The sequence below is a fragment of the Mus caroli genome, unplaced genomic scaffold, assembly GCF_978045245.1.
Source record: "Mus caroli unplaced genomic scaffold, Mus_caroli_1 scaffold_13, whole genome shotgun sequence".
Taxonomy (NCBI): domain Eukaryota; kingdom Metazoa; phylum Chordata; class Mammalia; order Rodentia; family Muridae; genus Mus; species Mus caroli.
The window spans coordinates 99905751-99918456 of record NW_028227268.1 but is presented as its reverse complement, the minus strand read 5'-3'; the positions used below and the strand labels follow the sequence as shown (position 1 = coordinate 99918456).

At 41.4% G+C, this 12706-nt stretch overlaps 1 pseudogene; it reads right to left on the bottom strand.

The window, feature by feature from the left end:
* Positions 1-12706, bottom strand: part of LOC147001577 (uncharacterized) — a 57661-nt pseudogene that overhangs the window by 20196 nt on the left and 24759 nt on the right.

Sequence of the window (12706 nt, the reverse complement as noted above, 5' to 3'; positions counted from 1 at the left end):
GAAGGACTTTAAAGAACTACAGGAGAACATGGCTAAAGAGTTACAAGTCCTTAAAGAAAAACAGGAAAACACAACCAAACTGGTAGAAGTCCTTAAAGAGAAACAGGAAAACACATCCAATCAGATGATGGAAATGAACAAAACCATACTAGACCTAAAAAGGGAAGTAGACACAATAAAGAAAACCCAAAATGAGGCAACACTGGAGATAGAAACCCTAGGAAAGAAATCTGGAACCATAGATGCAAGCATCAGCAACAGAATACAAGAGATGGAAGAGAGAATCTCAGGTGCAGAAGATTCCATAGAGAACATGGGCACAACAATCAAGGAAAATGGAAAATGCAAAAAGATCCTAACTCAAAACATCCAGGAAATACAGGACACAATGAGAAGACCAAACCTACGGATAATAGGAGTGGATGAGAATGAAGATTTTCAACTCAAAGGACCAGCAAACATCTTCAACAAAATTATAGAAGAAAACTTCCCAAATCTAAAGAAAGAGATGCCCATGAACATACAAGAAGCCTACAGAACTCCAAATAGGCTGGACCAGAAAAGAAATACCTCCCGACACATAATAATCAGAACAACAAATGCACTAAATAAAGATAGAATACTAAAAGCAGTAAGAGAAAAAGGCCAAGTAACATATAAAGGCAAGCCTATCAGAATTACACCAGATTTTTCACCAGAGACTATGAAAGCCAGAAGATCCTGGACAGATGTTATACAGACACTAAAAGAACACAAATTCCAGCCCAGGCTACTATACCCAGCCAAACTCTCAATTAGCATAGATGGAGAAACCAAAGTATTCCACGACAAAACCAAATTCACACATTATCTCTCCACGAATCCAGCCCTTCAAAGGATAATAACAGAAAAAAACCAATACAAGGACAGGAACCACGCCCTAGAAACAACAAGAAGGTAATCCCTCAACAAACCTAAAAGAAGACAGCCACAAGAACAGAATGCCAACTTTAACAACAAAAATAACAGGAAACAACAATTACTTTTCCTTAATATCTCTTAATATCAATGGACTCAACTCCCCGATAAAAAGACATAGACTAACAAACTGGCTACACAAACAAGACCCAACATTTTGCTGCTTACAGGAAACTCATCTCAGAGAAAAAGATAGACACTACCTCAGAATGAAAGGCTGGAAAACAATTTTCCAAGCAAATGGTCTGAAGAAACAAGCTGGAGTAGCCATTCTAATATCAGATAAGATTGACTTCCAACCCAAAGTCATCAAAAAAGACAGGGAGGGGCACTTCATACTCATCAAAGGTAAAATCCTCCAAGAGGAACTATCAATCCTGAATATCTATGCTCCAAATACAAAGGCAGCCTCATTCATTAAAGAAATTTTAGTAAATCTCAAAGCACACATTGCACCTCATACAATAATAGTGGGAGACTTCAACACACCACTTTCACCAATGGACAGATCATGGAAACAGAAACTAAACAGGGACACAGTGAAACTAACAGAAGTTATGGATCAAATGGATCTGGCAGATATCTACAGAACATTTTACCCTAAAACAAAAGGATACACCTTCTTCTCAGCACCTCATGGTACCTTCTCCAAAATTGACCACGTAATTGGGCACAAAACAGGACTCAACAGATACAAAAACATTGAAATTGTCCCATGCATCCTATCAGATCACCATGGACTAAAGCTGATCTTCAATAACAAAATAAATAATAGAAAGCCAACCTTCACGTGGAAACTGAACAACACTCTTCTCAATGATACCTTGGTCAAGGAAGGAATAAAGAAAGAAATTAAGGACTTTTTAGAGTTCAATGAAAATGAAGCCACAACATACCCAAACTTATGGGACGCAATGAAAGCATTTTTAAGAGGAAAACTCATAGCTCTGAGTGCCTCCAAAAGGAAACTAGAGAGAGCACATATTAGCAGCTTGACAACACACCTAAAAGCACTAGAACAAAAGGAAGCAAATTCACCCAAGAGGAGTAGACGGCAGGAAATAATCAAACTCAGGGGTGAAATCAACCAAGTGGAAACAAGAAAAACTATTCAAAGAATCAACCAATCAAGGAGCTGGTTCTTTGAGAAAATCAACAAGATAGATAAACCCTTAGCCAGACTCACTAGAGGGCACAGGGAAAGCATCCTAATTAACAAAATCAGAAATGAAAAAGGAGACATAACAACAGATCCTGAAGACATCCAAAACACCATCAGATCCTTCTACCAAAGGCTATACTCAACAAAACTGGAGAACCTGGATGAAATGGAGAAGTTCCTAGACAGATACCAGGTACCAAAGTTGAATCAAGATCAGGTTAATGATCTAAACAGCCCTATATCCCCCAAAGAAATAGAAGCAGTCATTAATAGTCTCCCAACCAAAAAAAGCCCAGGACCAGATGGGTTTAGTGCAGAGTTCTATCAGACCTTCAAAGAAGATCTAATCCCAGTTCTTCACAAACTATTCCACAAAATAGAAACAGAAGGTACTCTACCCAACTCATTCTATGAAGCCACAATTACTCTGATACCTAAACCACAAAAAGACCCAACAAAGATAGAAAACTTCAGACCAATATCCCTTATGAATATCGATGCAAAAATCCTCAATAAAATTCTTGCTAACCGAATCCAAGAACACATCAAAACAATCATCCATCCTGACCAAGTAGGTTTCATCCCAGGGATGCAGGGATGGTTCAATATACGGAAATCCATCAACGTAATCCAGTATATAAACAAACTCAAAGACAAAAACCACATGGTCATCTCGTTAGATGCGGAAAAAGCATTTGACAAGATCCAACACCCATTCATGATAAAAGTCTTGGAAAGATCAGGAATTCAAGGCCCATACCTAAACATGATAGAAGCAATCTACAGCAAACCAGTAGCCAACATCAAAGTAAATGGTGAGAAGCTTGAAGCAATCCCTCTAAAATCAGGGACTAGACAAGGCTGTCCACTTTCTCCATACCTATTCAACATTGTACTTGAAGTCCTAGCCAGAGCAATTCGACAACAAAAGGAGATCAAAGGGATACAAATTGGAAAAGATGAAGTCAAAATATCACTCTTTGCAGATGATATGATAGTATATATAAGTGACCCTAAAAATTCCACCAGAGAACTCCTAAGCCTGATAAACAGCTTCGGTGAAGTAGCTGGATATAAAATTAACTCAAACAAATCAATGGCCTTTCTCTACACAAAGAATAAACAGGCTGAGAAAGAAATTAGGGAAACAACACCCTTCTCAATAGTCACAAATAATATAAAATATCTTGGCGTGACTCTAACTAAGGAAGTGAAAGATCTGTATGATAAAAACTTCAAGTCTCTGAAGAAAGAAATTATAGAAGATCTCAGAAGATGGAAAGATCTCCCATGCTCATGGATTGGCAGGATCAACATTGTAAAAATGGCTATCTTGCCAAAAGCAATCTACAGATTCAATGCAATCCCCATCAAAATTCCAAATCAATTCTTCAACGAATTAGAAAGTGCAATCTGCAAATTCATCTGGAATAACAAAAAACCTAGGATAGCAAAAACTCTTCTCAAGGATAAAAGAACCTCTGGTGGAATCACCATGCCGGACCTAAAGCTCTACTACAGAGCAATTGTGATAAAAACTGCATGGTACTGGTATAGTGACAGACAAATAGACCAATGGAATAGAATTGAAGACCCAGAAATGAACCCACACACCTATGGTCACTTGATCTTCGACAAGGGAGCTAAAAACATCCAGTGGAAGAAAGACAGCATTTTCAACAAATGGTGCTGGCACAACTGGTTGTTAACATGTAGAAGAATGCGAATCGATCCATTCCTATCTCCTTGTACTAAGGTCAAGTCTAAGTGGATCAAGGAACTTCACATAAAACCAGAGACACTGAAACTTATAGAGGAGAAAGTGGGGAAAAGCCTTGAAGATATGGGCACAGGGGAAAAATTCCTGAATAGAACAGTAATGGCTTGTGCTGTAAGATCGAGAATTGACAAGTGGGACCTCATGAAACTACAAAGCTTCTGCAAGGCTAAAGACACCATCAATAAGACAAAAAAACCACCAACAGATTGGGAAAGGATCTTCACCTATCCTAAATCAGATAAGGGACTAATATCCAATATATATAAAGAACTCAAGAAGGTGGACTCCAGAAAGTCAAATAACCCCATTAAAAAATGGGGCTCAGAACTGAACAAAGAATTCTCACCTGAGGAATACCGAATGGCAGAGAAACACCTGAAAAAATGTTCAACATCCTTAATCATCAGGGAAATGCAAATCAAAACAACCCTGAGATTCCACCTCACACCAGTCAGAATGGCTAAGATCAAAAATTCAGGTGACAGCAGTTGCTGGCGAGGATGTGGAGAAAGAGGAACACTCCTCCATTGTTGGTGGGATTGCAAGCTTGTACAACCACTCTGGAAATCAGTCTGGCGGTTCCTCAGAAAATTGGACATAGTACTACCGGAGGATCCAGCAATACCTCTCCTGGGCATATATCCAGAAGATGTCCCAACCGGTAAAAAGGACACATGTTCCACTATGTTCATAGCAGCCCTATTTATAATAGCCAGAAGCTGGAAAGAACCCAGATGTCCCTCAACAGAGGAATGGATACAGAAATTATGGTACATTTACACAATGGAGTACTACTCAGCTATTAAAAAGAATGAATTTATGAAATTCCTAGCCAAATGGATGGACCTGGAGGGCATCATCTTGAGTGAAGTAACACAATCACAAAAGAACTCACACAATATGTATTCACTGATAAGTGGATATTAGCCCAAAACTTAGGATACCCAAGATATAAGATACAATTTGCTAAACGCATGAAACTCAAGAAGAATGAAGACCAAAGTGTGGACACTGTGCACCTTCTTAGAATTGGGAACAAAACACCCAGGGAAGGAGTTACAGAGACAAAGTTCGTAGCTGTGATGAAAGGATGGACCATTTAGAGACTGCCGTATCCAGGGATCCATCCCATAATCAACTTCTAAACGCTGACACCATTGCATACACTAGCAAGATTTTGCTGAAAGGACCCAAATATAACTGTCTCTTGTGAGACGATGCTGGGGCCTAGCAAACACAGGAGTGGATGTTCACAGTCAGCTATTGGATGTATCACAGGGCTCCCAATGGAGAAGCTAGAGAAAGTACCCAAGGAGCTAAAGGGATCTGCAACCCTATTGTTGGAACAACATGATGTACTAACCAGAACCCCGGAGCTCTTGTCTCTAGCTGCATATGTATCGAAAGATGGCCTAGTCAGCCATCAATGGAAAGAGAGGCCCATTGGACTCGCAAACTTTATATGCCCCAATATAGGGGAATGCCAGGGCCAAAAGAATGGGAATGGGTGGGTAGGGAAGTGGGGGGCGCTATGGGGGACTTTTGGGATAGCATTGGAAACGTAATTGAGGAAAATATGTAATAAAAATATTAAAAAAAAAAAAAAAAAGACTATACAGCCACAACATAGATTAGAGACGTAATTCACTAAGTGAAAATATGCTATTTTTCTTGATTTATGATGTTTTGTATCAGTTTTTAAGAGTATTTGAACTATTTATTTCTCCCATCCTATGTGAATATTGGCATCCATGCCTGATTCTCTTTACCATTTTGTTTCCAAGGCCCCAGATATGGTTTTGCTTCAGGTACCACCAAGCCTGGACCCCTTCTCCCAGGCACATGCCTTTCTCTTCTCTGACAAGTCTCTTTCCAGTGTTAGCTCCACCCTGTCTCCCATCTTTCCTTTTTCCTCTAGAAGATTCACCCTGTGCTCTGTTTATGGTCTGCAAATAGGTGAGTCCTACAGTAGGAAGCTTGGTGTGGGAGCCCCAAAACACTTCTCTTTTTCTTTTTTCTTTTTCTTTTTCTTTTTCAATTTATTCACTTTACATCTCACTCACTGCCTCCTCCCAGTCACCTCCACCCACAATCCTTTCCACCATCCCTTCTCCCATTCTTCTCTGAGCAGGTGGGGGTCCCCTGGATATCACCCCACTCTGGCACACCCTGGCTAGGCAGGTCCTCCCCAATTGAGGCCAGGCAAGGCAGCCCAGCTAGGAGAACATATCTCACAGACAGGCAACAGATTTTTGGGACAGCCCTCACTTCAGTTGTTCGGGACTCACATGAAGACCAATCTGCATGTCTGCTACATATGTGTAGGGAGGCTTAGGTCCAGCTCGAGTGCAGACTTTTGTTGGTGGTTCAGTCTTTGAGAGCCCCAATGGTTCAGGTTAGTTGACTCTTTTGGTCTTCCTGTGAAGCTCTTATCCCCTTAGGGGCCTGGAATCCTTCCCCCTACTCTTCCATAAGAGTCCCCAAGCTCTATCCACTGTTTGGCTGTGGGTTTCTGCATATAATTGAGTCAGCTGTTGGGTGGGACCTCTCAGAGGGCAACCATGCTAGGTTCCTGTCTGCAAGCATAACAGTCTCATTAATAGTGTCAGGGATTGGTTTTTCCCTATGGAATGGGTCTCAAAATGGGCTAGTTATTGGTTGGCCATTCCCTCAGTCTCTGCTCTATCCCCTGTCTCTGCATTTCTTGTAGACAGGATAAGTTTGAGGTTGAAGGTTTTGTGGGTAGGTTGTTGTCCCTTCCACTCCACTGAGGTTCCTGCCTAGCTACAGGAGGTGGCTTCTTCAGGTTCCATATCCCCAATGCTGTGAGTTACAGCTAAGGTCACCCCCCATTGATTCTTGGGTGCCTCCCTTATCCCGGGTTTTTGTCACATGCTGGAGATGCCCCCACCTCTTCAGCCCTGTTAGTAGCAGATTTCCATATAGCTATCTCTCCTGTCCCTTTCCACACCTGATCCTGAACCCTATCCCATTCTAGTTCATTCCCTCCATCTGCCTCCTATGACTATTTTATTCCCCCTTCTAAGTGAGATTCAAGCTTCCTTGCTTGTGCCTTCTTTCTTGTTCAGCTTCTTTGGGTCTCTGGAGTGTAACATAGGTATCCTGTATTTTATGGCTAATATGCACTTACAAGAGAGTACATACCATGGGACCGGGTTACCTCACTCAGAATGATATTCTCAAGTTCCATCCATTTGCCTGTAAAATTCATGATGTCTTTGTTTTTAATAGCTGAATAGTATTCCATTGTGCAATGTACCACATTTTAAAAACTCTTCAGTTGAAGGACAGCTAAGTTGTTTCCAGTTCCCGGCTATTATGAACAAAGCTGTTATGAACATAGTTGAGTAAGTGTCTTTGTGGGATGGTGGAATATATCTTTCCAGAATATGTCCAGGAGTGGTATAGCTGGGTCTTAGGCAGAACTATTCCCAGGTTTCTGAGAAACTGCCAAATTGATTTCCAAAATGGTTGTACAAGTTTGCACTCCCACCAGCAATGGAGGAGTGTTCCACTTCTAAGCTATTCTGTCATGCTGAGCTTTTGGAATCAGATAGGTCTCCCTTTAGCATTTTGTAATACCAGAAAACAAATAAACATGAGCATCGGATCCTGGGCATGTCTGAAAGGAAAAAGTGCCAAGGGCTGGGAACACAGGATGTTTCTCACACTCAGCAAAGAATGAAGAGGAGCCAGTCTCATGACCTGGAGGAAGCCAGGGCTGGGCAAACTCAAGGACTGCAAGTTAGTGCACAGGAGGATGTGCCTGCTTAGCAAAGGGTCAGAGGACCAGGCTGAGCATAACTTATGAAACAAGTAACTTACCTCTCCGTAGATGCTGCTTGCTCCTGGGGATGGCAGCAGGCAAGTCTTCATATAAAGCCACAGGTCTTGGAGTAATACCTGGGTTTTAATGCCCTGAGAGAACTGGCTGAGCTGTATTCAGATCTACGACCCACAAACACCATCAGATAATACACGTGACTGGTTTAAACTGGTTTAAAGTTTAGCAGCTTAACAGTGGGATAATTGGCTATACAAGAGGCAACTGAAGCAACTCCCTGGTGACAGATCCACTTTGGGTCCAAGGCCACACTGAATCGCACCAATGGAAAGGAACAGGTAAGATTCTCTGAAGGATTCAAAGCTTGAGAACACTGGCCACCACACATGATGCTATTTGTCCTGCTAGTACAGACACACACAGTCACTGAGCATGTGTGCATTCAAAGTCACTGTGTGGTGTGTAAGCATAGTGTGTGTGTGTGTGTTTGTGTGTTTGTTTCTTTGTCCCATAAATTGTTAATGAATCACAAATACCCTGAAGAGAGAGAATCAGGGACATTTTCTGAAGAACTGATTAGAATATTATAATTTCCTATAACACTATTACAGATGGCCTAAATTACCTCAGAGATTTGGAACCCTTCCTTCCTTTTAGATATATATTTTAATCATTAATAAACTTTAGGACCTGTAAGAAAACCCAAAATACAAAGGCCATGTTTCTTAAAACCTGTCTCATATAAGATCTAATTGAATCGTCTCAACCAGCCTGTGGTGAGGTAAAGAGAAGTAAGTTTTAAAATTAAAAGAAAAAAAAACTGATGTATCTAAGTCTGGACCTCTGGAAGAATATCTGAACTTGAAATAAAATTCAAGATTTGTTTGTAGAGACCACATTTGATATCCCAAATATGTGTGAACTAGATGAGGCAAAGAGTTTGAGACCCTTGGATAAAGCCCTAGGGAGTTAGGTACTGGAAGAATGTACTGGCTAGTTTTATGTCAACTTGACACAAGTTTGAGTCATTTGAGTTGAGGGAACCTCAATTGAGAAATGCCTCTATAAGGTAGGGCTACAGGCAAGTCTGTAAGGCATTTTTTTTTCTTTTTTCTTTTGTGATTGATGAAGTAGGGCCTAGCCCATTGTGAGTGGTTCCATAGGTAGGCTGGTAGACTTGGGTTCTATAGGAAAATAGGCTGAGCAAGCCGCAGGAAGCAAGCCAGTAAGCAGCACCTCTCCATGGTATCTGCATCAGCTCCTGCCTCTAGGTTCCTGCCCTGCTTAGAGTACTTGTCCTGACTTCCTTGGATGATGAACAGTGATGTGGAAGTGTAAGCCAAATAAACCCTTTCCTTCCCGGCTTGCTTTGATCCTGGTGTTTCACCACAGAAACAGAAGCCCTAACTAGATAGAGGAGGAAAGAAAATCCCACAACTGATTGAGGTCAAGAGAAGAGAAGCAGAACATGGTCGCAGGGCAAATGTAGCAAGAAGCTGTGCCTTCTTAGGAAAGGCCCCAAAAGCTAGGGCAGAGGATGGCAATGTGGGAGACTGTGGCAGATGCTGTCAGTGTGGACTGTTTCGTCTAACCCAGGTCAATAATCCCCAGGCCCAGCCTGGATGCACCATTCAACTGCAGCACACAGCTAAATGCTTCTGAATAGCAGAACCCCAACACTAGCTTTTGAAAAAGCCTTAGTACCAGCTGCAAATGCATACTTAAAAATTCATAATGATAACATCTTGAGATTTAATTATATAGTCAGAAATGGATGAAAAAGTAGAGTTCTTCTTCCTTTCTTTCTTAAAAAAAAACCCTTGAAAATCTTCTGAATATTAAAACAATAAGCTTTAATATTCATAGACCTCAGGTAAGTGTGTGCTCAGACCTGGAAGATAGAAAGATGGGGCTCCAGGGGCTGAGACCAGTTTTAGGCTCTCCCAATCTTCCAATGGCAGAGGGCAAAGCTAAGAGGGCAGGGCTTTAGATGGCCTTGTGGGTTTAGGGGAACAGAATCCAGGATAAATCCTTATATTGTGGGATAGATCACAGATAGGCCACTCCAGAAACAAGGTTTATACCACTCAAGCCCAGTGCAGTTATCTCAGTTTCTGACTTCTGTAAGGTTGCTCCTAGCTAACTTCCTGAAGTAAGCATGGCTTCTCTCTGGAGGAAAAGGAAGCTTCAAACAATCTCAGATTTTTTTTTTCATAGACAATGACCACATTTTTTAAAAGACATGTAAATAAGGAAACAAATTTATGTATTCAAAGTGTCTTAGGATTTCCATTGCTGAAAAAAGACACCATGACCAAGGCAACTCTTATAAAGGACAACATTTAACTGGGGTTGGCTTACTGGTTCTGAGGTTCAGTCCATTATTTTCATGACAGGAAGCATGGCAGCATCCATTTAGGTATGGTGTTGGAGGATCTGAGAGTTCTACATCTTGTTCCAAAGGCAAACAGAGGAAGACTAACTTCTAGGCAGCTAGGAAGAGGGTCTCCCAGCTCTCCCCCATGACACACTTCCTCCAACAAGACCACACCTACACCAACAAGGCTGCACCTCCTAATGGTGTCACTCCCTGGGCCAAGCATATTCAAACCACCACACAAAATCAAGAGAAAAGATACAAACTTAAAGAGAATTCAATTCATGGAGTTATCAGACATTGATTTAAAATGTATTTGCTAGTGAGTGTGTGTGTGTGTGTGTGTGAGAGAGAGAGAGAGAGAGAGAGAGAGGGGGGGGGGGAGTCAGTTACAGTGCTTGTATGGAGGCCAAAGGATAATTCTGTGGTGTCACTTCACTCCCTCAGCCTTTGCATGGGGTCTTGGAATGGTGGAACTCAAGTTGTGGAGATTCTGCAGCAAAGCACCTTTTGTTCACTGAACCATCTTTTCTGGCTTCAAACATCATTTTAAAAATAACAGTGATTAATATGCTCAAGAAATAGACAAGAGCAGAGCGCTGGACACCATAATAAATGTAAGTTCTACTACTGAAAAATACAGCAACAAATTAAAAAGCCAGTAAGTATGATGTAGCAGGAAATATTTGTGGTGGTTTAAATCACTCCATGCCAGCCACAGTCTCTCTTCCTGCTGCTTGCAGATTCAGATGTAGAACTCTCAGCTCTTCCAGCCCCATGTCTGCCTGCAGGCCACCATGCTCCCCACCATGATGACAATGGACTAAACCTCTAAAACTGTATGCAAATGCTAGTTAAATGCTTTACCTTTATAGGAGTTGCCATGGTCATGGTGTCTCTTCATAGCCAAAGAACACTGACTGAGACAATATTTGGTACCAGGAATGGAATATGACTGTAAAAGGCCTAACTGTTTCTTGGCAGATAGACTCTGAAATTTTGGATTAGGAAAGCAGTTGAATGTTTTTAAGTGGAGTATACTATTAAGCTTAGTGGATCATCCTAGTAGGAACATGAAAGACAGTGGTGCTGAGAGCAATGTAGATTATGACAGAATAGTGAAAGAAGCTTCAGAAGGGACAAATGTGGCCTAAGGCCATTCTTTGAATATTTTGGTGAAGAATGTGGTTGTTTCCTGCCTTTTTCTAAAAAAATCTACCTAAGGCTAAATGGAAGATGTTTTGGATCAATGGCATTGGCAAAGGAGATTTCAAGACAGCCCAGTATTGACTCTGCCTTGTGGTTATTCGTGGTCCTGCAGATGTATAGTGAAAAGGAACAAGCTGAGTAAGGAAACCACAAAATGTACAGTGAAGAGGAAAGAAGCCCCAGGATTGGAATGGAGCTGAGTAAAGTACTTGAAGCAATAACATGTTTAAAGAAAAGCCTGATGCTAAGTAGAATAAAAGGAGTGGTAACATCAGGGCAAGACCCCACCCAGCTAAATTTCCACCTTGTAGAAAGGAAGGAAAGATTAAGCAGTGAAGGGAACATCAGAAACAGAAAGCTGATGCAGATGTAATCAAACAAAGGAGCCATAGTCCAGCCCCAGCAAGCAGCACAACTTGGCAGCTTCATCCACATGGCTCGGCTTTAGAGTCATGGATACAAGAAGGGAGTTATGGAATCTCCCTCCACAACTAAGGAAAGTCACTAAGCCAGCCTTGTGTCAGGAGTGTCCCTGCATGGAGGCCTAGAGAGGCCATTTCGTGAAGCTGTGAAAGTGAAGCCTGGATTTCCTTGGAGATCCCAAGAAATTAGAGATGCCAGAGTCATTAGATACTTGCCAAGGAAAGCTGCATGGTGCTGAGCCAGCACAAGACAGGGAAGTGTCCTACAGTAAACACAGCTCAAAGGAGCTGGAGATTTGAAGAGTGCTTTGACTTGGAGTATATGGAGTTGCAGAGTTAGGAGTTTTCTCTGCTAGTTGTTCTTGAGTTTGTCCAGTATATCCTCAATATACTCCCTTTCTTCCCATTTATATCCTGTGCCATTATAAGTTCTAAGTATGTGATTTTCTGTTGAGGTTTGGTCTTTTGCTGTGTATTGTAATGCTAAGTGTGGGCCCCCAAGATCTGATTGCTCCAGAGAAGAGAGAGTCCACATGGACCCATGTGACGCTATGTGACCTTGCCTCCCAAGTTATTTCTTCTTGGTAAATAAAGATGTTGACAGTTAATAGCTGCGCAGAAGAGACATAGGCAGGGTTTCAGATTCCTGGACTGGGGGTTGGAAGAGGACCACAAGGGGAAGAGAAAGGAATGGAAGAGGAGAAGCCACCATGGGTTAGCTGAGTCATCAAATAATGGCTGTGTGGGTTGGCTAATTGGAGTTAAGAGCAGCCCAGACAAAACAATTTTTTGGCAAGTTATATATATATAATGGGATTATTGGCTGGGAAATAGACATAGTAGCATAGAGGATAGATATTTGCTCAGCTCTTGTGCTTTTTAAGACTTACTGTAAATAATAAAATTTGTGTGTCTTTTATCTGGGAACTGAATGATCAAAGGCAGGGTAGATACCCCGGTTTGGAATTTAAAATTTCCACAACAATCTTCTTTT